At 36.0% G+C, this 22,276-nt stretch overlaps 1 non-coding gene across 1 annotated transcript; it reads left to right on the forward strand.

Moving 5' to 3' along the window:
- Positions 1-8,906: 8,906 nt before the first annotated feature.
- On the forward strand, positions 8,907-9,022 carry LOC118660925. The gene has a single exon (XR_004969090.1). It is a non-coding gene; the product is annotated as a U5 spliceosomal RNA (small nuclear RNA).
- Positions 9,023-22,276: the final 13,254 nt, after the last annotated feature.

Consider the following 22,276-nt stretch of genomic DNA (forward strand, 5'->3'; position numbering starts at 1 on the left):
CCTCATAGGATATAATTTATAGAGCTAATGGAAATATCAGAGACTTATATAGCTGGTGGAGATTATTAAAGGTCATCGGCTCATATCCTCCTTCCTTTAGGAAAACTTATACCTAAATCTTCCCAGAAGACTCTTATTTTTAAAAAGACCCTGAGGTTCTATGACCTCACTATAAATATGAATGCAGGCTCCACCTTTGTGAGAAATGCCTTCTTTGTATCTACTCTATATTATCTCTATCACTACATACCTATTTAAATTTATTAACACCTTGACATACTCTGGAACTAAATCATATGTTTATGTTGAAGAATAATGCTATGTTCTGATTCTCATTTAAATCACATATAGGTAGAATGTTATCTGTAGTAAATCACTTCATATATTTGGTTCTGGGATGGTGGTAGGGGAAGTGCAGTACCTATGATGAAGACTAGCTAGCTGCTCACTAATCCCAATTGCTCTAGCTTTGGTTACGATGTTAAGCCTCTTTTACCCTTGACTGGGACTATGTAATAAGATACTGGCTAATAGAATGTGTGCCAAAGTGATTAAATTCACCTCCAGGCATGGCAAAAAAAAAAAAAAAAAAAAAAAAAAAAGGATTTCAAAATGGCTAAGCAACACCCTAGAAGAAAGAAATCAAAATCCTTAAATCACAAATTGGAGAAATTTGAAAGAAAGGATTGCCTGATTTTCATTGATTTTTTATGTGAAACAGACAAAAAACTCGTGCTAGGCAACTGAGATTTTGATGTTAAACAGACTGACCTTATACTAATAGTAAATTTTTTATTGTCAAAGATTAATAGTTTTTACATATGAGAATTCATTATGGGATACAGTTATTTTCAGATTTCTAGATTTTGGCATCTGTAAAATTGATTGACTAACTGAATAATTTCTTCATCCATTCAGTTAGTCACATAGGCCTCATTTATTCAAAATATTTTTGTTGATTATCTTTCATACACAGTCTTGTAAATAGCTCAGCTTAGCTTCCAGTTTGAATGTAGATGATAATTATTTAATTCTATCCTCTGGACTGTTTTTTTTTTTTTCCCCATTTGCCCCAGTCACAAATATTAATATATTTTTAAACAACATTATTTTAACCATTGAACTTATGAGTCTAGATTAGGTAACCAGAAAATCTTCCAAAAATTGAAATAAGATTTTGGTTACTAATCACATTGTAAAAAAATCATCTGTGGCCCTGGCTGCTATGGCTCAGCTGGTTGAGCATTGTCCCATGAGTCAAAGGGTCACTGGTTTGATTCCCAGTTAGGGCACATGCACAGGTTGCAGGCTTAATGCCAAGTAGCGGGTGTGCTGGAGGCAACTGGAGGATGTTTCTCTTACACATCGAGGTTTCTCTTTCTCCTTCTCCCTTTCTCTTTTTCTAAAAAAAAATCAATGAAAAAAATATCTTAAAAAATAAATAGATTCATCTGTCAAAGAAGGCCTCATAAAACTGCTTTATTAAAGCTCCTATTATCCCTATGGAATAATGTCACCTAATTAACTCAGTAAATTCCAGAAACCAAAACATACTACTAAATGTATTTGTTGAACAGGTGGACTACTAAAGTAGTAAAAATATTTTCCTAAAATCAATGGCTGTTATGGTTAACATAAAAAATAACATTCTTACAGTACTGAGTCAAATAATCCAAAGATAAAAAATTATTAAACTCTCTAAACTCCAATTGAGAAAGAAAAATTAGCCATACCCTTCCACATATGTCTCCATACTCACAAAAACAGCTTCGAACCCAAAGACACATGTGAATACTTTTATTTCATCTTTCCTCTCCACAGCAGATGCTCTTGATGCCCCGTAGTCCCCACAGTCCATGGGGACCAGTGTTCACAGGAAGCTGCTGCTGTTGTGCTTAGTCCACCACACTGACAGTTTCTTACCTCAGTTCCTTGTGTCCTTTTTCTTTCTGGCCTAAGGGCTGTATTAGCAACATGAAAGGGTGTGTAACCAAGGCATGTTGGAAATCACTGGGCAGGAAGGGGGAGATTTATCACACAACTGGGGAAATGAGTCTATGGATAAATACCTCTCCTCCTGTCGGTCCTCCAGTGGGATCTTATGAGGCACACTTCAGGAATGTACAGGATTGAGGTCCAGTTGTCCTTATCTATAAAAGAATCATTAACCCATCACACCATTTACTGACTTCTCCCTCTTCTCTGCCTCACTTTCTGTACATCTTCATTTGTGTTTCCAAGGATCGCCTCTCAAATAATCTAGTTGAGTTCAATTCTTTGTCTCTGAGTTTGTGTTGAGAAAAATTCAAATGAAGATTTCTCTAAATGCAAACAAATTATATACATTATTCTGAGTCTAGTTTCTTATTATACTAACAAGATATTTCAGATATATTTTTAGTTTATATATCGTCAGATAATCAGATACTGTTTAGAAAACTCAATCTGCAATTTGAGGTGGGCATTAGACATCTTATATGTATATTAGTTCTATGTAAAGAAATGTAATGTTTATAAGATATAAATTATTTACATAAAGTAAAATTTATTTTATATATGCATGTATATGTGTATGCATCTAAGTATAAATGTATGTATGTATATATATATATATATATATATATGTACAATTATATACTTTCTTATTTTAAGACTAGAGGCCCGATGCACAAAAATTCATGCAAGAGTAGGCCTTCCTTCCTATGGCTGCCAGCACTGGCTTCCACCCAGAACCTGGGACCTGGGATGCTGGCACCAGCTTTCCTCTGGCACCCAAGACCCGGACTTCCCTCCTCAGGCCATCCGCAAGCACCTGGGACCCCGCTGGCTTCCCTCTGGCCCTGGCTTTGTCAGGAAAGATGTCCGGAATTACATCCAGAAGATGTCTGGTCTAATTAGCATATTGGCCTTTCATTATTATAGATTAACATTCACTATTTTTGGATCTCCAACAGTTAGACTTTATCCCTTTCTTACATTAAGCTCATGCCATGTGTTATTTTAAGAATCGTAGGTATTAGAGGACATCAGGTTTATTCTGACTCATCAGTCTACACAAGTTAGCAGACTGTTGTGCTACAATCTATTGTTCCAATGGCCTTATCTTATGCAGTCCTGTTTTGCTTTTAGCTGATGCCTGGCCACAGACATTTAGTTTGAGACTATCCATTGTCCCATTTAACTTAGACACATACACTAATTATTTCTACTTTCCAGAAATTTTGGCAACTCTCTCATGGAACTGTCCAGAAGCTTACCCAGTTCTGTCAACTTTGGAAACCATGAAACTGTTTCTTTTAATCTTCCTAGGTTATTTATTTTTGTCTTTTTTGTCTGGAAAGGAAGGTTGTCAATCTTACTACTCATAGAAAAACACAGTATCATATATCTTTTTAATACTTACTTTTGTATTACAATTTATTCAACCAGTCAGCAAAATAACTGATGAACATTTAAGTTGATTCATTTTTTATTTTTACGTATTAATTTTGTTGCAATAAGCATTTTGCACATACATGATTATTAATTGGTGTTTTCAGGGATTTTAGCTACTTTGGTAGTTTCTCATAAATTAAATGGCTGTGAAATTTATCAAAATTAGTTCATTTTAACCTGAAAGTCTGATAAACATTTGAGGGCTAGATTATGGTTATGAATTTTCAAGAAATTTTTTTTTCTCTCTCCATCAGATTTTGCTGCACAGAAGCTTGTTAATTCATTGTTTAGAAGAGAGCTATAGAATTTGAATATCCATTTTTCCACAGGGTTTGCTGGAGTTTCTTCCCACCTTTCAAGGGTCCTTGCCTTTGCCTCTTGTATTCTCTCCAGTAATTAAGACAGTTTCTGCTTTGTCTTGTATCAGCAGGCTCTAGGGGCATGCTCCAGTTTCACAGTGTGCTCACCTTTCTGGAATGTATGATTCACTTTTGTTTTTGGCCTTTGAAATTTTTTTCTTTCTCGTACCAGATTATCCATGGGTTTAGAAAAATCACCTAACATTTTATAGACCTTATAGCTGAAGGATTTTTTCAAGATATCAGAAACCTCCTTGTTTAAAAAAAAAAATGGAAGTGCCACTATTAACTGTACATTATTAAATATGGATTCTAATTTGCTACCTTGGCAGAGTGCTTTATTTCTTAGGAGTGTCAATCTTAATCCCAGAGTCAACAGAAGAGAATATGCATAAGATAGCATGGGAATTTAGGAGATAGTGTCATAGTTTGAAGCTGATGAGTTTTGACTATCTCTTCTGGAGTTCAATCCTTACTTGGAAACTATGTAGACTGTGTTAAAACATCTATTGCCCAGTCCTAGAAAGGATGGTTGAATGGGTTGAATAATGTTTCCCCCAAATTCATATACACCCACAACCTCAGAATATGACCTACTTGGAGATAAGGTCTGCAATTTAATTAAAGGATGAAGATGCAATCAATATGGGATTAGAATGGGGCCTATATCCAATGAGTGAATCTTTAATAAGTGAGAGAAAAACATTACTCACAGAGACATAGGGGGAAAGGCCATCTGAAGATAAAGGCAGAGATATTTCTATGATTTTCCCATAACTAAGGATACTCAAGCCACCAGAAGCTGGAAGAGAAAAGGAAGGATATTCCCTAAAGCCTTTCAGGGAGAATGATCCTGCTGACATCTTGATTTTGGCTTTCTGGTTTCTGAACGCTGAGACAATAGATTTTTGTTGTTTTAATCTACCTCGTTTGTGCTAATGTTGTAGTAGCCCTCATTAACTAACACAGAGGGTTTGCAGGAGGTTGCTATTTTAGCAATGTCACTGTCTAACACCCTAGATATGAAAGCAAGATTTTTACTCTGTAAAAGAAGAGAAAAGTTAACTAGCATCAACTGAAACAAAAAAAAACAGTAAAGTGTATCAGGGAGAAAGCAGGACTTTGTAGTCAGGTTTCTTTTACTGCCATCCTGGCCTCGCCAAGTACTACCACCTGTGTGATTATGCATCTTTGAACCTCTGTGTCCCAATCTCTAAAATGAGAAAATGTCCCTATGTCATGGCTGTTTTGAAGATAAAGTAAAATAATTCCATTAAAGCACTTGACATGGCAATACCAGGTACATTTTAAATGCTTGACAAGCTTTGTTTTACAGCTATTATTAAAACCAGGGCTGCTGCTACTAAAACAACTCTTCCTCTTCCTCCTCCTCCCCTTCCTCCTTATCACTCATTCTGTGTTTATTAAATGTTTGCTATATGATTCACACTGCATTAAATCCTGAGGATAGAAAACTAAACAAAAGAAAAAGTCAATTTCTGTCCTCCCTAGTCTGATTTTCTTTTATTTGGGGGGAGGGGGGAAAGAGGATAAGAGAGTGATGTATTAGATATTAATAAAATAATTTAATCTATTAGTGGGGAATGAAAATATGGTGAATTTCTTCACTTCCGCTGAAGTGTTCCTCTCTGCCTCTCTTCAGCCTAAAAGTTAGTTAGTCCCAAGAAACCTTCCTAACTTTATCTTCAGTGTATCATCAGTTTTCTGTTAAACCCCTGACATACATATATATCTAGGCAGAAAGAACAGCAAGAATAAAGGAAAAAGCTGCAGTGTGTCTTGTATGGAAAACGAATGGCAAAAAGGTCCCTATAAAGAATGTAGATTGAATGAGAGGAAGGGGGTGAATATTAAAGTCAGAGAATAAAGAGGTGCCATATGATAAAAGGCTCTGTGGGCCAATGGAAGTGAAGAATTTGGCTTTTATTCTTCATGAAAAGGGAAGACATCGGAAGATTTTGAGCACATCAGTGGCATGCTACGAATTACTAACAGGATCATTATGTCTTCACCTTTGAGAATACATTAAATGGGATAAGTTTAAACATAGCAAAATCAGTTTGGAAGACCACTACAATCACTCAGGAGAGAAATAAAGGCGATTGAGCCAGAATGCTAGCACTGGAGGTGGTTAAGAGGTAGTCAGATTTAAGCTATAGTTTGAAGGTAGAGGCAACAGGTATTTTTGACACTCCGAATATGTAGTATGAGAGAGGTGTGAGAGATGACATAAGGCCATTTAACCCGAGGAAGCGAGAATTGTAAGCTGTTATTTTTTTCCTCTGAGATGAAATTGAGGGTGAGGAGAAAGCACAGGAGCTTCTTTTTCAAACAATGAGTCTGAGGCGCCTGTTAGGCTTCCAAGTGGTTACGTTGAGAAAGCAGTTGGCCCTGAGAATTTGGGGATATGGAGGCTTAAGCATACACTTGATAGTTTATTGATGAATAGACAAAATGGAACTCCATGACAATGATGAAAAATAGCGAGGGAGAAAGTGAAAAATAAAAAGAGACTATTCAAAATATTAGCTTTGGGACAAATCATACTTTTATAAAATCAGATTATTCTTATTCAGAATGTATTTTATCCTTTAGACATGCTGAGGCAATCTACAGACACCAGTATTTTCTCAAATCAGATATTTAGGAAAATGCTCTTTTCCTCCATTTTTATTTTATTATTATTTTTTTTTTTGTAAACTTATTTTCAGACTATGTTTCTGTAATGAGACTGCTTTACTCTGGCGCTTTTTCCCACTCAGCATGTTAAACTATGGATAACTTCAAAGTCACCTCAGATACAGAAAACGGTTTCTGCAGTGCTTTCATTGGTGTTCTATATAAACAGGTTTATATAAACAGGTTGCAGATTTATAAATAGAATACTTTGAAAGACAAATCCACAGGTATTTCTCAATTTCAGATTTTCTTTATCTTTGAAAAGCTCTGCTTGAGTATTTAAAAATTAAGGCTTTTCTTCATTTGTAACAGTTGCCAGGTTATGATGTACTCCATCTGGAGATATATATATATATATATATATATATATATATATATATATATATATATATAATTTTTGAGATTGTTTTCATTTTTAAAAAAGAATATTCTTTCTTGCTTTTCTTTTATTGATGATCTTTTGTGTTCAGAATTGTTTTAGCAATACTGTTCTTGAAACTAGTTTTTAAGCTTTATCTAAAATGTAACTCATAAAACACTATGGAATGCTGATAAAAATACAGCATTCTTAGAAAAGATCTAATACCAGCTACTTGCTTTGGAATTTATAAAATGTGTGTATATATATATATATATATATATATATATTTAGGCCTCGGAGCCTCAGTTTCTTTATTTGAGAAAAACTGATTACAATCACGCTGTCAAGTTTGTTTTTGTTTCTTTTTTTACTTTTAATAAAAGTGAAATATCTAGTTATATAGGTCCAATACAAGTGTAGAAGGGGCTGAGAATTGTGACCAAAGCAAGAGGAATCAGGATAGGTGAGCATCTAGCTAGTGTTCATCATAGCTTACCGCACTTCCCCTAGCACCATCCCAACACCAGAATATGAAGTGATTTACAGCACACAGAATTCTATCTATATGTGATGTGAATCAGAACATAGCATGGATCCTCCACATAAACATATGATTAATTTATTTCCAGTTCATGTGAAGGTCTTAATAAATATAATAGGAATCTAGAGATTTAGATAAGAAATAATACATGTCTCACAGAGGACAGACGTGCATATATATTTATATTGAAGTCATAGAACCTCAGGGTGTTTCTAGAAATGTGGCATCTGGTGAGATTTGGGTATAAGTTTTCCTAAAGGAAGGAAAATATGGGCCAGATGACCTTTAGCAATCTCTACCACACATATATGTCTGTGACATTTCTTTTAGCTCTCTAAATTATATCCTACTAAGATGATATTATACACACTTTATAGTGTATGGGGAAAATGTCCAGAAGCTTTCCTAACCATACTTGAAAATTTTTTATAATTGAAGTGTACTAATTTTTGCTATTTTAAATTATTTTTCAAATTGCTAAAACATCATCATCATCTATATATATAAAACTCTAAAATGCAAATTGACTGAATGGCGGAACAACCGACCAACTGGTTGCTATGATGTGTGCTGACCACCAGGGGGTGTGTGCGGAACATGGTGGGCACCGGCTGCAGTGGGATGGTGGAGGACAGTGGAGCACCAGACCAAGGCAGGATGCGAATTGCTGTCATCAGGGCGAGCCTCTGGTGGTTAATGAAAATTCTTTTCTCCCCTGCACCATGGTTCCTCCCGACGCTTGCACCTGCTGCTGGTGCTGGAACTACTGCTCGCGCCTGCTGCTGGTGCATGGCACCGGCCCCAATCACTCGGTGCTGTCAGCAGGTGCAAGTGGTGCCTGTGGGCCCCAATAACCCGTGAGGGCTTCTCCACCTCCCCCTTCTCCTGAGAGGCGATCATGGCAGCAGTTGCTGTTCACAACCACTGACGGCACTGGCCCCACTTGCACTGGCTGCTGGCGCTGGCCCCAATTGCTCTGCACTGTGAGCAGGTGCGAGCAGGGCAGGCGCCGTCAGCACATGGGAGCGAGGACAATGGGAGTGCGGCTGCCAGCAGAGAGGGGACCAGGGGCTGGGTGGGTCATGGAGGATGGGCCGAGACCTGCCCCTGTGCCGACAGCACCCTCGTGGTCCACAGTTCCTTTCAAGGTGCACGAATTTGTGCACTGGGCCCCTAGTCCTCAAATTACTGGAAGGTGGCCTCTGCTTTGGTCTCTATGTAAAATTCTAAAGCACCTATAATAAAAGTTTTGAAGTCTATGGTAAAAATTCCATCACTGGAAGCAAAAGTAATGGGGAACCTAGCTGTCACACACCCCTCTTTTTATTTAAATTAAGAAATATTTCATGTTTTATGATTTACTCTCAAAAATTCAGAATTTTAATAAACCACAGTGATTTAGGGAGGGATGTGCTTTTATTAAAATTTTTCTTGTATTTATGGCAACCTACGCTAGTGATTCCTGTCTTCTGTGTAAGACTCAACTCTAGGTGTAAAAACAAATTGTGTTATACTCTGGTTTCTCTTCAGATCTCATAAATCTTTCACCTTTTACTAAAGATTTCCATGGAGAGGAACAGTTATGAGTTTTTAATCACTTTTTTGAGGCCTCGTTTTTATGAAGCAAAACCAAAAACAAACAAATAAATATGTCAAAAGAAAAATCCTTCTGGTAGACATTTTATATTCAGAATTATCCATTCCCTCTTAATGTTTTTTCTTATTGTTGCTATTAGGTGAAGATCTTAGAGTCTGTTTCCTTGTCCCATAGAAAAATTAAATTTCTCCCAGCAACATCTGAGAGTACCAGTTGCTCTATATCATTGTCATCATTTGGAATTTTCCATATTTTTATTTTAGCCATTCTGTTAGATTTGTACTGGTTTATCAAATGTGTTTTAATTTGTATTTTCACTGATGAATAAAAGTGTATATATTTTTACATATTTAATGGCTATTTGGATACCCTGTTTACACTATATGTATTCAAATATTCCATTTATTTTCAAAGTGTGAATTTTGTCTTTTATTTAATAACTAGAGGCTCGGTGCATGAATTCGTGCACTGGTGGGGTCCCTCGGCCTGGCCTGCGGGGATCGGACTGAAACCAGCTCTTCGACATCCCCTGAGGGGTCCCAGATTGAGAGAGGGTGGTTGTCAAGCGATGCACCCCTCAAGCTCCCTCCTCTCTGGTTCCAGGTGTGTCAGCCAAGAACCACTGCTGCCAAGTGACCGCAGCTTGGCAGCTCCTGCATTAGCATCTGCCCCCTGGGGGTCAGCGCACATCATAGCAACTGGCCGGTCAGCCAGTAACTTAGGCTTTTATATATATAGATTTGCAGAAAGGAGTTTAATTTTTAAACCATTTATTTAGCAATATTGTGAGTCAGCAACCTGAAAGATTAGTAGAAAGATCTAAAATAAAGACACAGGGTGGGTGCTCCAAGCATCAAGGTGACAAAGGAGATTATGGAAATAGGTATGTCATAAAAGTAATAAACTGAATAAGATAAAAATAAATAGAGTCCTGAGAAATAACTGGACCGGAGAATAAAAATAGAAAAAGAGCCTACTGAGTTAACTAAGAATTTCCAGGTAAGAGAGGAGAAAAGAGTTCCGAGTCACCTGCTTTACCAGTCTTGATATTGCTATTGGAGTGACTGAGCTGAAGATCTACAAAACCTCTCAGGTAAGACAAGGGAGTATATCCAACTCTGTGCCCTTTGCAAATCTCCTTCCTTCATCCCTGTTGCTTCACTGCTACTCACAAACTCAAAAATCTAATTTGCTGTAGGCGCCAATGCCACTAATCCCATCAACCCTATTCTGTTTAGAACTTCACCAGAGAAACAGCAATACTTTACAGTTACCTTTCCTCATCTGAACTACCACCAAAAGGGACTTTGTAATAAATCTAACAGAAAGAAACAGTGCAGGGTGATCTGATCATGCATTCCTAACTGAGCAGGTCATGGTGAGTAATCTTGCCTAGGCCTATATAAAAAAGTTTATGCCTTAGTAAACCCTGTTCATTGTTCTTGTGCTGGAGATTAACATACCTTTGAAATGACCGAGGTAATCCTCCTTTCCAGATCCCTTGAAGGTTTTCAAGGAAGCACATAATTTTGTTATCTATCTTGTAATGCAATCATAGAGACTTCCCTGCATTGCTTTCTCCCACCTTCATGCAGTCTTCCTTCCCTTCCCTCCTTAATTCTAAACATATAAAAGAAGTTGCAAAACTTCCATTCTCTGGAGCATTTGAGATCTTGCTTTCCAGCTGTAGCTTTGAACATTTCTTACGGAAGATGACACTGTTTCCTTTGAAGATCTCCTCAAGCCCTATATTATATTCAGCACATTATTTTAACTATACTAGCCATTGTAACTATCTCTAGCCATTCTCTGAACAGCTTTACTCATAAAGTGTTAGTAAGATAACTCTTGGGACTCCAACACATAAGATTGCTTTTCTCACTGAAACATAGTAGACTGAGAGAAAAAATCCAAATATGTCTCATACTACCTCTTTCACTTACACTATATATATTTCCATTCTGTCTACAGTTGTATTAATGTGTAATTTATATTATGTCATCTTGTGCTAAAATTCTTATTATGGCTTCCATCTCACTCAAACTTTTACCATCTCCTTCAATAATTTGAGGATTTGTCTCTTTCCTGTCCTGTCTTCTCTGATTTCATTTCCTACTATTCTTCTGTTTTAGTGACACTGTCCTCTTTGATTTTCTTAAATGCCCAGTAGACCCCTGAGGCCTTTGTGGAATCCTAAACCCAATGCCTAGAATCCACTTTCCCTAGACATCTATAAATTTCATTTATGTTCTTTCTTCAGGGTTTTGGTCAAATGTCATCTCATCAGTTAAATCTGTATTGGTTATGCCATTTAAAAGATCCCCATTTCAACTATCTCTTCATATTGCCATATTCTTAACTCTAAAAATTATTTAGAATAAAGAAAAATATCTGAGTCAAGTGATTTAATGGCAGGAAATCAAATCGGAATTTGTTGAACTCATATAGGTAGGACCCAAGGACCTAAACCGAGGCAATTAGCAGAATACAGGAGATGAGAGTTTAGATATGGCTAAAACATTGAGCTGGAATCACAATAAAATGACCACAGATATAACATGAAGACTAAAGATGGGGGAAGCAAGCCAGAGTAATCATGGTGACTTAATGTGTTTCCAAAAATGTGTCAATGTTGATTTCAACAATAGCAATGAGAATATAAATGTATAAAAAAAGCAAGTCTGAGATGATAAGGGAATATAGAAGTTTGTGGTACAATGAAACAGGAAAAACATTTTCCCTCCTAGATTACTTAAACTATTTCTTTTTTTTAAAAAATATATTTTATTGATTTTTTACAGAGAGGAAGGGAGAGGGATAGAGAGTTAGAAACATCGATGAGAGAGAAACATCGATCAGCTGCCTCCTGCACATCTCCTACTGGGGATGTGCCCGCAACCCAGGTACATGCCCTTGACCGGAATCGAACCTGGGACCCTTGAGTCCGCAGGCCGACGCTCTATCCACTAAGCCAAACTGGTTAGGGCATACTTAAACTATTTCATACAATGAAATTAAATTCTTTCCTTTCAGAGACCTTGAAAATGTCCAGAGAAAAGAAAAAGATATTGAATATAAATCAAAATATATTTTACTTCAAGCATCTCTGTAAATTCTTATAAAATAAGCAGCTTAAAATAAATCAATAGAAACTACAAATGTATAATCTAAAGACAGATGAAATATTCTTTTACCAATGGTGTAGAAAAAATGTCTTTATCACTCATCAGGATATTCTGTATAATAAAACGTTCAGACTCTGAAGCCCTTATATACTAAATATTTAAATTGGTTGTCCTGAATAATAAATGATAATGAAAGTGCCATCCATTTATTTTGAAGACATACATCTGTTTATTTTTTTATTTCTTATCCAGAAGTGTTTTTCAAACTTAGGTAAAATGAGCTGATGGCTTCAATAGAATTTTTCCCTTAAAAACATGTATTTTTTAAATCGTATCACAATATAGGTATTAATGAAGATAGTGTATATATGCAGCACAAATAGTTTCATTTCAAATTTAAAATACTGGAAAATATATTGACCTACATAATTCAGTATGAAGATAAACAATGAAGGAATAGAATATTCTAGTTATTTTCTCTTGTGACTATGTACTATTATTTTTCATATACTTATTGCCCTATTTCTATGAAAGCTATTCTCTATCATCCACCCTATCATGTCTGGCTATCAAGGAAAAACAACAACAACAAAAACACCAAAAAAACTGTAAGACAGAGAAAGGCCAAACAAACAAACAAACACGCAGACACACACACACACACACACACACACACACACACACACACACAGACACACACACACAGACACATATCAAAACCAGACAGAACAGGAACATTAGAATTATCAGACTGGGATTTAATAAAAATTATGATTAATATGCCAAGGGCTCTAACAGATAAAATAGACAGCTAATAAGAACAGATAGACATTTTATTCTATATTTTATTCTTTTTAACAATGTCACTCCTTTTAAAAATGGTTTTCCTCTTCTTTTTAAAGAAGACCTTTAATATTTCTTGTAATATTGGTTTGTTGGTAATGAGTCTTTCAGCTTGTTCTTGTCTGGTAAGTTTTTATTTCTTCTTCATTTTTAAATGATAGCCTTGCAGAGTAGAGTAGTCTTTGTTGTAAATCCTTGCTTTTCACCACTTTGAATATTTCATGGCAATCCCTTCTGGCCTTAAATGTTTCTGTTGAGAAATCAGTTGACAGTCTTATGGGAGATCATTTGTAGGTAAATAATTGTCTTTCTCTTGCTGTTTATAAAATTCTCTGCCTTTAACTTTTGCCATTTTAATTATAATATGTCTTGGTGTGGGCCTCTTTGGATTCATCTTGCTTAAGACTCTCTATGCTTCCTAGGCTTGTGTGTCTTTTTCCTCTACTCGGTTAAGGAAGTTTTTAGTTATTATTTCTTCAAATAGGTTCTCAATCTCTTGCTCTCTCTCTTCTTCTGGAAGGAACCCTTATGAGGTGGTCATTTTTATGCTTCATGTTGCCCCACAGGTCCTTTAAACTATTCTCATTTTTAAAAATTCTTTTCCCATTGTCTGCTACTCTGACTGGTTATATTCTGTTAATTTGTTTTCCAAATCACTGTTCAATATTCTGTTTCATCCAACCTACTGTTTTGGTAATAAATATATACCTATGAATAAGCAATTTAAATGTAAATGGCTTTAATGCTCCAATTAAAAGGTATAGGGTGGTTGAATTAATAAGAAAACAAGAAACATATATACTGTATACTGTCTACAAGAGACACTCCACAGAATAAAAGATACATGCTCAGCCAAAAGGGCCAAACACGCCCCAGATCCCTCCCATGGTCCCTCCCTGGCCTGGCGATTGTGCACCAGTGGGGTCCCTCAGCCTGGCCTGTGCCCTCTTACAATCCAGGACCCATTAGGTAATGTCAGAGAGCCTGTTTCAGCCCGATCCCGCTCAATGCAGGAGCTACCTCCTGGTGGTCAGTGTGTTCCCACAGGGGGAGCACTGCTCAGCCAGAAGCCGGGCTCACAGCTGGCGAGTGCAATGGCGGTGCCAGGAGCTTCTCCTGTCCGAGTCAGTCATATATCCCCCGAGGGCTCCTGGAATGCAAGAGGGTGCAGGCCGGGCTGAGGGACCCCCCCACATACACATGCACGAATTTCATGCACCAGGCCTCTAGTCTAAATATATAAAGCAAATCTAGATGCACTTAAAGAGGGAGTTTGACAGAAATACAGTCATAGCAGAGGATTTGAACACCCCATTGACATCAATGGATAGATATTCCAGACAGAAAATCAACAAGGAAACAGCAACCTTAAATGACACTCTAGACCAGAAGATTTGGGTTTCTCCTTTACCCACAAACCCTGGCCTGCTTTCCCTCTGTCCACTGAGCTTGCTCTCATTGCCGCCTTTGAAGTGCATGCAGGGAGTCAGCCATAGAGTAGGGATAGGTGTAGATTTAGCACTCAGGGTGTTGGGAATACCTGTGGGCCAGTTGAGGGGATCCTTGGTTAAAGTTTTTCCAGTGGCTGGTGGGCAGGCTTCCCATTAGATTTCAAAACAGACATAGTGGAGTTTTTTTAATGCTCTCTGATATTATTCTTATTGTCCTCTTCCCCAATATCCTCTGTCTTCCCAGCCAAAGAGCTCCCACTTACTCTAGGTGCTGTAGGAGAGAAATGAGTTTCTTTAGCAGTGCCCCCACAGAGTTGGGGAAGAAAGGGACTCACTCACTGCTCTCCCTTTTTATCCACGGGAGAGATCCCTAGCCTCTCCACCTTGTATAGAGGGGTGATGCTGGCAAACTTCTTATCCACTCCAATCCATCCAAGTCCATATATATCTCTGTCTCTGTCTCTGTCTCTGTCTCTATCTCTGTCTCTGTCTCTAGCTCTAGCTCTAGCTCTAGCTCTAGCTCTTTATTACTATATGATAGAACTTCTCTTCTGGAAACTTTAACTTCTGCAAAGGCTCTCTCATACATGGGTTTCTGCCCAAGTCAGACTTTTCCAGGTGCTTCCAGACTGTGGCCAAGTGTGACTGAATGAATGAAGACAGTCATAATTTCCTGGCAGTTCCATAGCCTGCACCATGGTCTATCTGCCTATTACATGATGCACAGGTAGTTGAGTCTCATCCCAGGTCCTTGCGCATGCGGATTCCATGACTTCCACAGAGGCACTTTTGTTCCTGGATAGATGCCACACTTTAGTTAAGGGTGGGGGTGAGGGGAGGATGTCTTATGCTGCCATGCTACTGACTTCACTCTGTACTCTCATTTTGTAAGCTTTGATTTGAGCAGACAATATTTACATTGACATAACCCAAAAAGAAAAGAGAAACCATTATTCACATATCAGAGAAAACCATTTGGGCAGCTAAATTTTCATTTTTTAAAAATGTTTGATATTCAGTTATTTTGTAATATTATAAACCTAATTGGTATTTTTTTAAATGTCCTCTTAGAAACTTTGAAAATGTGTGTTGCCTAACACAACTCATTGAAACATTCCATATATTCACAAATGTTCACTTATTACTGCCAAACATAATCACTTTACCTTTTACTCACATAACAGTGCAAACTTACAACATTATTAATTTCCAGTGTGTTAGACTCTATTACAGATCATAAGTCAAGCATACTGACAGCACATTTAGTCATCCTAGGATGTAAATTGAGTGAGGAAACTGAATGAAGTTTTGATAACTATACATTATTGAGAAAGGAAGTCCTACAGTGAGGGGGAAACACTTGAAAAGATATAGTGATGGGTAAATATAAACTGAGTGTGAGGTACCTGAACACACCAGTTTGGCTTTGGTCACCTGTATGTGTAAAACCATAGTGGGATAAAGGCTGAAAATGTAAGTTTGTGTCAGACAGCCAAGGTAAGAAGTCTGATAATTATTTAATATACTTGAAGATCTTATAGCAGGAGTGTAATATTTTATTTTCTTGAAATGTCCTGATTGTCACACAGAAAATAAAAAACCTGGTTTCAATAAAATGTCTTTGACTTGATTTCACAAGCAAAGGTATAATGAAGAGAATAACAGAATAGCTAACAAAATAATTCCTGTCAAGCACAACAAAAGAACACAATACTAGATATTTCCTAATAAGCTTCCTAATTTCAGAATAACTGAGACAACAGAGAAATGCCTGTGATATTACTTTTGAACACTAAAGGCCCGGTGCACAAATTCGCGCATGGGTGGGGTCTGGCTGGCCCAAACCAATCAGGGCCAATCGGACTGAAGGGAGTAGTGGGTGGTTGGCTGGCCAGTCCCGCCCCTAATTGGAGTGAGGGGGCTGGTTGGGGCAGGGCCAGCCAGGGGAGGGGCTGTGGGTGGTTGGCCGGCAGGCAGGGGCCACGGGCAATTGGCCAACTGGCCCTGCCTCCTGGTTGAATTCCCAAACTCCTGGTTGAGGAGATAATTTGCATATTAGCCTTTTATTATATAGAATAGGCAGAATAAAAAACAGAAGCTCAATATTGGTCTGAGACAATATTGCTCAAAAGCCTAACTGGGGTGGAAAGTCAGATCTTAAACAATACAGTTAGGAAGAAACTATAATAAGCATCAGTGTACATTAAAATAAGAAATATAACATTAATTTAGCTTAGAAAATAATAAAATTGGAACAAAAAAATTACTATCCAAGTGATTCCAAACTATATGTAGTGAAAAAACATTAAAAAATATGTTGAAAAAAATCATTCTGGCCTAAATATTATAGATACAAACACAGGAGGAAAGATATGAAATCTTGGTATTTATCAAACTCTCTCTACAGTCCAGACATAATGTTACATCTTCATTTGTTCTATACACATTCAACATAGATTTCATAATCTCCGCAATCAAGTTCATGAATTCAATTGCACAAGATCTTATATTTAGATTGGCTATTCAAAAAAAATGGGTAAGAATGTAGGGTTTATCTTGCTCTAAAGTCAATTCACTATATCATGCTAATGTGTTATAGTTGTTACCTGATATAAACTGCTAACTTCATCAGATAACTATAATGGCTATTTTATCTCTAGCAATTAGAATTTATAAAGTGTTTTTAAAGTTATATTTGGCCCTTTCAAAAATGGGAAATGTTTAGGAAAGTAATCAGAGGATAAATAACAACCAAAGTAATATGTTTGAATGATATATATTAAAATAAAATATATTATATCCAAGTATTAATTACTAACACTTTTGCAGTATTAATTACTAACACTTTTGTTAGTATTAATTACTAACACTAATTCTTTCAGGTCAATTTAATTCATATAGATTGTAGTAAATTCAATGATTTCTCCAAAGTCATTAAAAGTAAATATAATTATTTTCTTGCTAAAATCTAATATTGTAACTATTTAATTGTTAAAAATGTGCTTTAAAAACCATTGTATTTCAACCCTGACCTGATAGCTCAATTGGTTAGCGCATTATCTTGTCATAACCAAGCTTGTGAGTTTGATCCCTGATAAGGACACATACAAGAATCAACCAATGAGTGCATACATAATAAGTTGGAAAACAAATCAATGTTTCTTTCCTCTCTCTCTAAAAGCAACTAAAAAATAGCAAAAACCAATTTATTCTAGCAAATCCCCTTAAAGATCTGCCTTCACAATTATTTCACAAAGACTCTTATTTCTAATTCCAGCATCTAATTAGGAGATATAATTTCAAGTGGGGAGCAGAGTTGGGGAAAAGGAGGAGCTACATCTCTACTGTTTGATCTCCTTAGCAGACTTTCTTATTGTTACTTTGAAATCCCCAATAACATATACTTCTGTACATTTAATTATTTGCTCCAGAATACATTGAGTGCCTTTCTCATATCATGGTTTAGATTCTGTCTTGAGTTATAAAAGATAAAATAAAGTCATAGTGCAGAAGGCAAATAATTGAATAGATTTAAAGAATCTATAAGCATAATTTTAATAGAAAATATATATTTAAATGAGATTAGAAGTATTTTAGAGCTTATTTTTAATATTATAGAATATTATTTATTAATACAAATTGGTTAACAGAAATTCTTCCTGAAAACATGCTAAAGAAAGACATTCAATGATGTTTTTTTATATTGGCCAAAGATTCAGTAGAATAAATTTTATGCATTATTGTTTACATTAAGAATATTTTACTTTAAAAATATGCTGATAAAATTATAGTTAACAAATAGTACTTACATAGTTTACTTACCATTTCAAGCATAATGAGTACAATGGGAAATTGGGGGAAAGGGCATCTCATTACTTTTTACATAAGATATAAAAAACACTTTCAATTTAGTTTTAAACAGACAGCAACACTCATTGAAACCATCATCATGTTTTAAGGCATGTGATAATAGAATGCATGATATGAAGAGAACTCTATACTATTTTTATTTTGGAATATAAATGAAGATATAGATATATCCTGTCAGATAGGTAATAAATGTTACCCAGAGGCCATGGACCTTTACTAAGTAATCTAAGTTTTTTAACTGACCACTCTTATGTAAATCCTTTATCAACTAATTAACCCAAGATATATTTTGATTAGTACTGGAAAAAATATAACACTTGTATTTCTTCTATGGACCCAATGCTTATCTCTACAGAATTCAAAATATATTATTGATTTTTACTTTAATATAATCCATTTGCAAAAATATCTGGGCACTAATGTACCCCACCAAAAAAACACACAAAACATCTTTTTCCATAAGAGACAGTGTAATTTCAGCCATTTAAATAAGATTCTGAATTATAACATTAGCATAAGTTCAAAAATATTGCATGGATGCATTGTGAGAAAATGGAGCATTGCAGAGAATTTAAAATATGGCAGATTGTTAATATACTAGTGAGCTGGTGCAAAGATTCGTGAACCAGGAAAGGAAATGAATTAGAAGGCAGCTGGTGGGGCGGGACTGGGCAGGACAGGCCAGACACGCCCTGGAGCTAACCTCCTGCCATCCCACCCCAATATCTGTGGAGTGAGCGGGATCCCTCTGGCAGTTGGGGGTCCCTCAGCCTGGCCTGAGGGGATTGGGCTGAAACTGGCTTTCTGACATCCCCTGAGGGGTCCTGGAGTGAGAGACAGCACTGCAAAGTTGCTGTTGTACAGGGTGTGGAACGCAAATGCAAGTGTGCAGTAAACCAGATTCCAGGCCAACAGTGCCCCAGCAACAACATAATCCAAGGCGAAAGGTGGAATTGCACAGCCCCGCAAGGAATCAGGCTCCCTCCTCTCTGGTTTTAGGGTGCATCACCCAAGAACTGCTGCTGCAAAGTCACTGCAGCTTGGCAGCTACTGTGTTCAGTGTCTGCCCCCTGGTGGCCAGTGAGCATTATAGCGACCAGTCAGATGGTCGGACACTTAGCATATTAGCCATATATATATATATATATATATATATATATATATATATATATATATATCTCAGTTAAGCACTTATTGCTTTAAATAAGACTGATAAGAACTTTGATAAGAACTTTAACCCTGCCCTAACTGGTTTGGCTCAGTGGGTAGAGTGTCAGCCTGTGGACTGAAGGGTCCCAGGTTCGATTCCAATCAAGGGCATGTATAGTGGTTGCAGGCACATCCCCAGTAGGGTGTGTACAGGAGGGAGCTGATCTATGTTTCTCTCTCATCGATGTTTCTAACTCTCTATCCCTCTCCCTTCCTCTCTGTAAAAAGTCAATAAAATATAGTTTAAAAAAAAAAAAAAGAACTTTAACCCTGGCAGAATTTTTAGTACCAAAAGGATAATTAACTTCATCTAACTAGTCAAAATGGAAACCAATCATATTGAGACAAAAGATAATAGTGTTTATTGTAGAAATATGATGGATATACTAATGGGGTTTAAATATATGTAATTAAAATTCATTTCTTTTTTTTTTATTTTCTTACAAAAGTTACAGAAGGAATTCTGACAGTGCATTGAAGTATTTTATGGAACAGTGGAGGCCTATTATTGCCAGCAACATGAATATAAAGACTTCACAAGAAGAGTTTGTCAGGAACAGTATATGATAACAATACATTGATCTTTGTAACTAAACTTACTTTTCAAAGTAAACCTACTTTTCAAAGTAAATAGGTCTTAAAGCATTCTTCCAAATAGTAGCAACAAGAACAAAACAACTCCTTACTTTTTCATAAACATGCACTAGATAAACAGATCTAATAGATGCAGCTTCCCTGTTAATAAACATATTGTTCTTAAAAAATTATGCTGTTGATAGTAAATGAAGAAGTAGGTTTCTGCCTTTTTAAAATTATAAGCAAAAGTAAATAACAAAAAGTGGATAAAAAATTGCTAAATTCATAAGCACTAAGAATTTGAGGTTAGTAAATACATTCAAGTTAGAAAGCATACATACATTCAATTAAAAGAGTAGATAAGAGCAAAATGTGACTAAGATCACCATGAAGAAGAGGGGTTCAACTTTAGATGTTAATTAGCATCAAAAGTCCTCATGTAGATGTTTCCTTCTACTCTAGACATACCTATTTAGAAATTTGAGAACTCTCAATAATTTCCATTCTGTCTACAGTAGTAAATTACAAAAAAAAAAAAATAGATTTACCATCTCATCTTATGGTAATAATTTTTCACTCTTATTATTGCATTTCATGTATACATTCCTAAGAAATATCATTAACTATTATTTGTTTCTAATTTTTATATAACTGTATCCATTATTTCACACCTTACTTTTTAAACTGTTTTTTTAAGCTTTAGTCCATTAATTCTGTTTATTGTACCAAAAATTATTTTACTTTTACTTTTGATGGATGTTTGGCGCTACCAATTTGGGGCTATAAAGAGTAATGATGCCATGGCCATGTTTATATATCCCCTGGTACACATGTACATAAGATTTTCCAGGGAATATATGTATAAATGGAATTTCTGGGTCCAACAGTATTCTTTTCTATACTTACCTGCAAAAACACTAGAAACATTATTGCTTTCTTTAACAGTTGCCTCAGATTCATCCTGATTTTCACGTTGACCAGGAAATGAAACAGATACCCTATCAAGGATCCTTTTCAGGATATAAGAGCTTGAGAAAACAAAATTGGATAGTTCAGGCTTCACGTTACCTTGTCCCACCTGATAACTAGAAACCAGCAAGTTGATAAGAGTGTTGAGGAGTTTTTAACTATTGTGAGGACAGAGCAGAGAAATTATCTTTTCCTAAAAATAAAAACCATAGATTTATATTGATATTTTCAGTATATCTTTTATTTACTAAGTCTCATTTGCTTTGCTGTTATAACAGAATTCCCAGTCCAGTTTCTGAGAATGTAATTGTAGAGCCCTACTCCCTGGGTTCAAATTCAAGCTCCACTATGGGACTACACTACATTGTTTGGTATAGATTTCTTAACATATTTAAAAGTGTCTTTGTTACAGAATAGAAACAAAAAGAGTCTCTCAAATATTCTAATAGATATAAATCTCAATATAATAATAACATTGTAATTAACAAATAATAATTTACATGAGAAGGAAATGCTGTTGAATTTAGTAGTTATTGATAATTCTCAGATTCTCTTGGAACAAAGTCCTAGAAGGCAAGATTCTAAAATGAATAATAATGAATCCAAAGCAAAAAGGAAAGTGGTGAAACAATCTATTTTTTTTTTTTTTTTTTTTTTGCTTAATTCATTTCTGAACTCTAAATCACACAGGCTTCAATTATTCAGTACTATATGGGTTAACATTTTGAAATGAAAAATTTGCCTCTCGACGTGAAACCTGCATTTCATCATAAAGTTTAGAAGGTAATGTCTTTAGCTCAGCTACTCTCCAGGGAAGCCAGTTCTCTATTTGTACTGTCTGCTGGCACACATTAGAGAGAGATTTAGAGAAAACTGTATCTTCTCTATGAAAACATGGCAGAATATCAAAGGGTTGAACTAGTGCAGCTTCTCCTAAAGCACTGAGTGTTCCATAGTAACCATTTTGCTGGAAATTGAAATATTTTATATAGAACATCTGAGGTTTATGCATTCTCACTATAAAATTTGAAAGAACATATGCAGCCCTATGTTCATAGCAGCATTGTTTACAGTAGCCAAAATCTGCAACAGCCCAAGTGCCAATCAGAAATGAGTGGATAAAAAAGCTATGGTACATTAACACCATGGAATACTACGAAGCAGTAAAAAAAGAAGGATCTCTTATCCTTTGAGACAGTATGGATGGACCTGAAGACCTGAAGATAATTATGCTAAGTGA

This window comes from Myotis myotis, unplaced genomic scaffold (genome assembly GCF_014108235.1).
Source record: "Myotis myotis isolate mMyoMyo1 unplaced genomic scaffold, mMyoMyo1.p scaffold_m19_p_7, whole genome shotgun sequence".
Classification (NCBI taxonomy): domain Eukaryota; kingdom Metazoa; phylum Chordata; class Mammalia; order Chiroptera; family Vespertilionidae; genus Myotis; species Myotis myotis.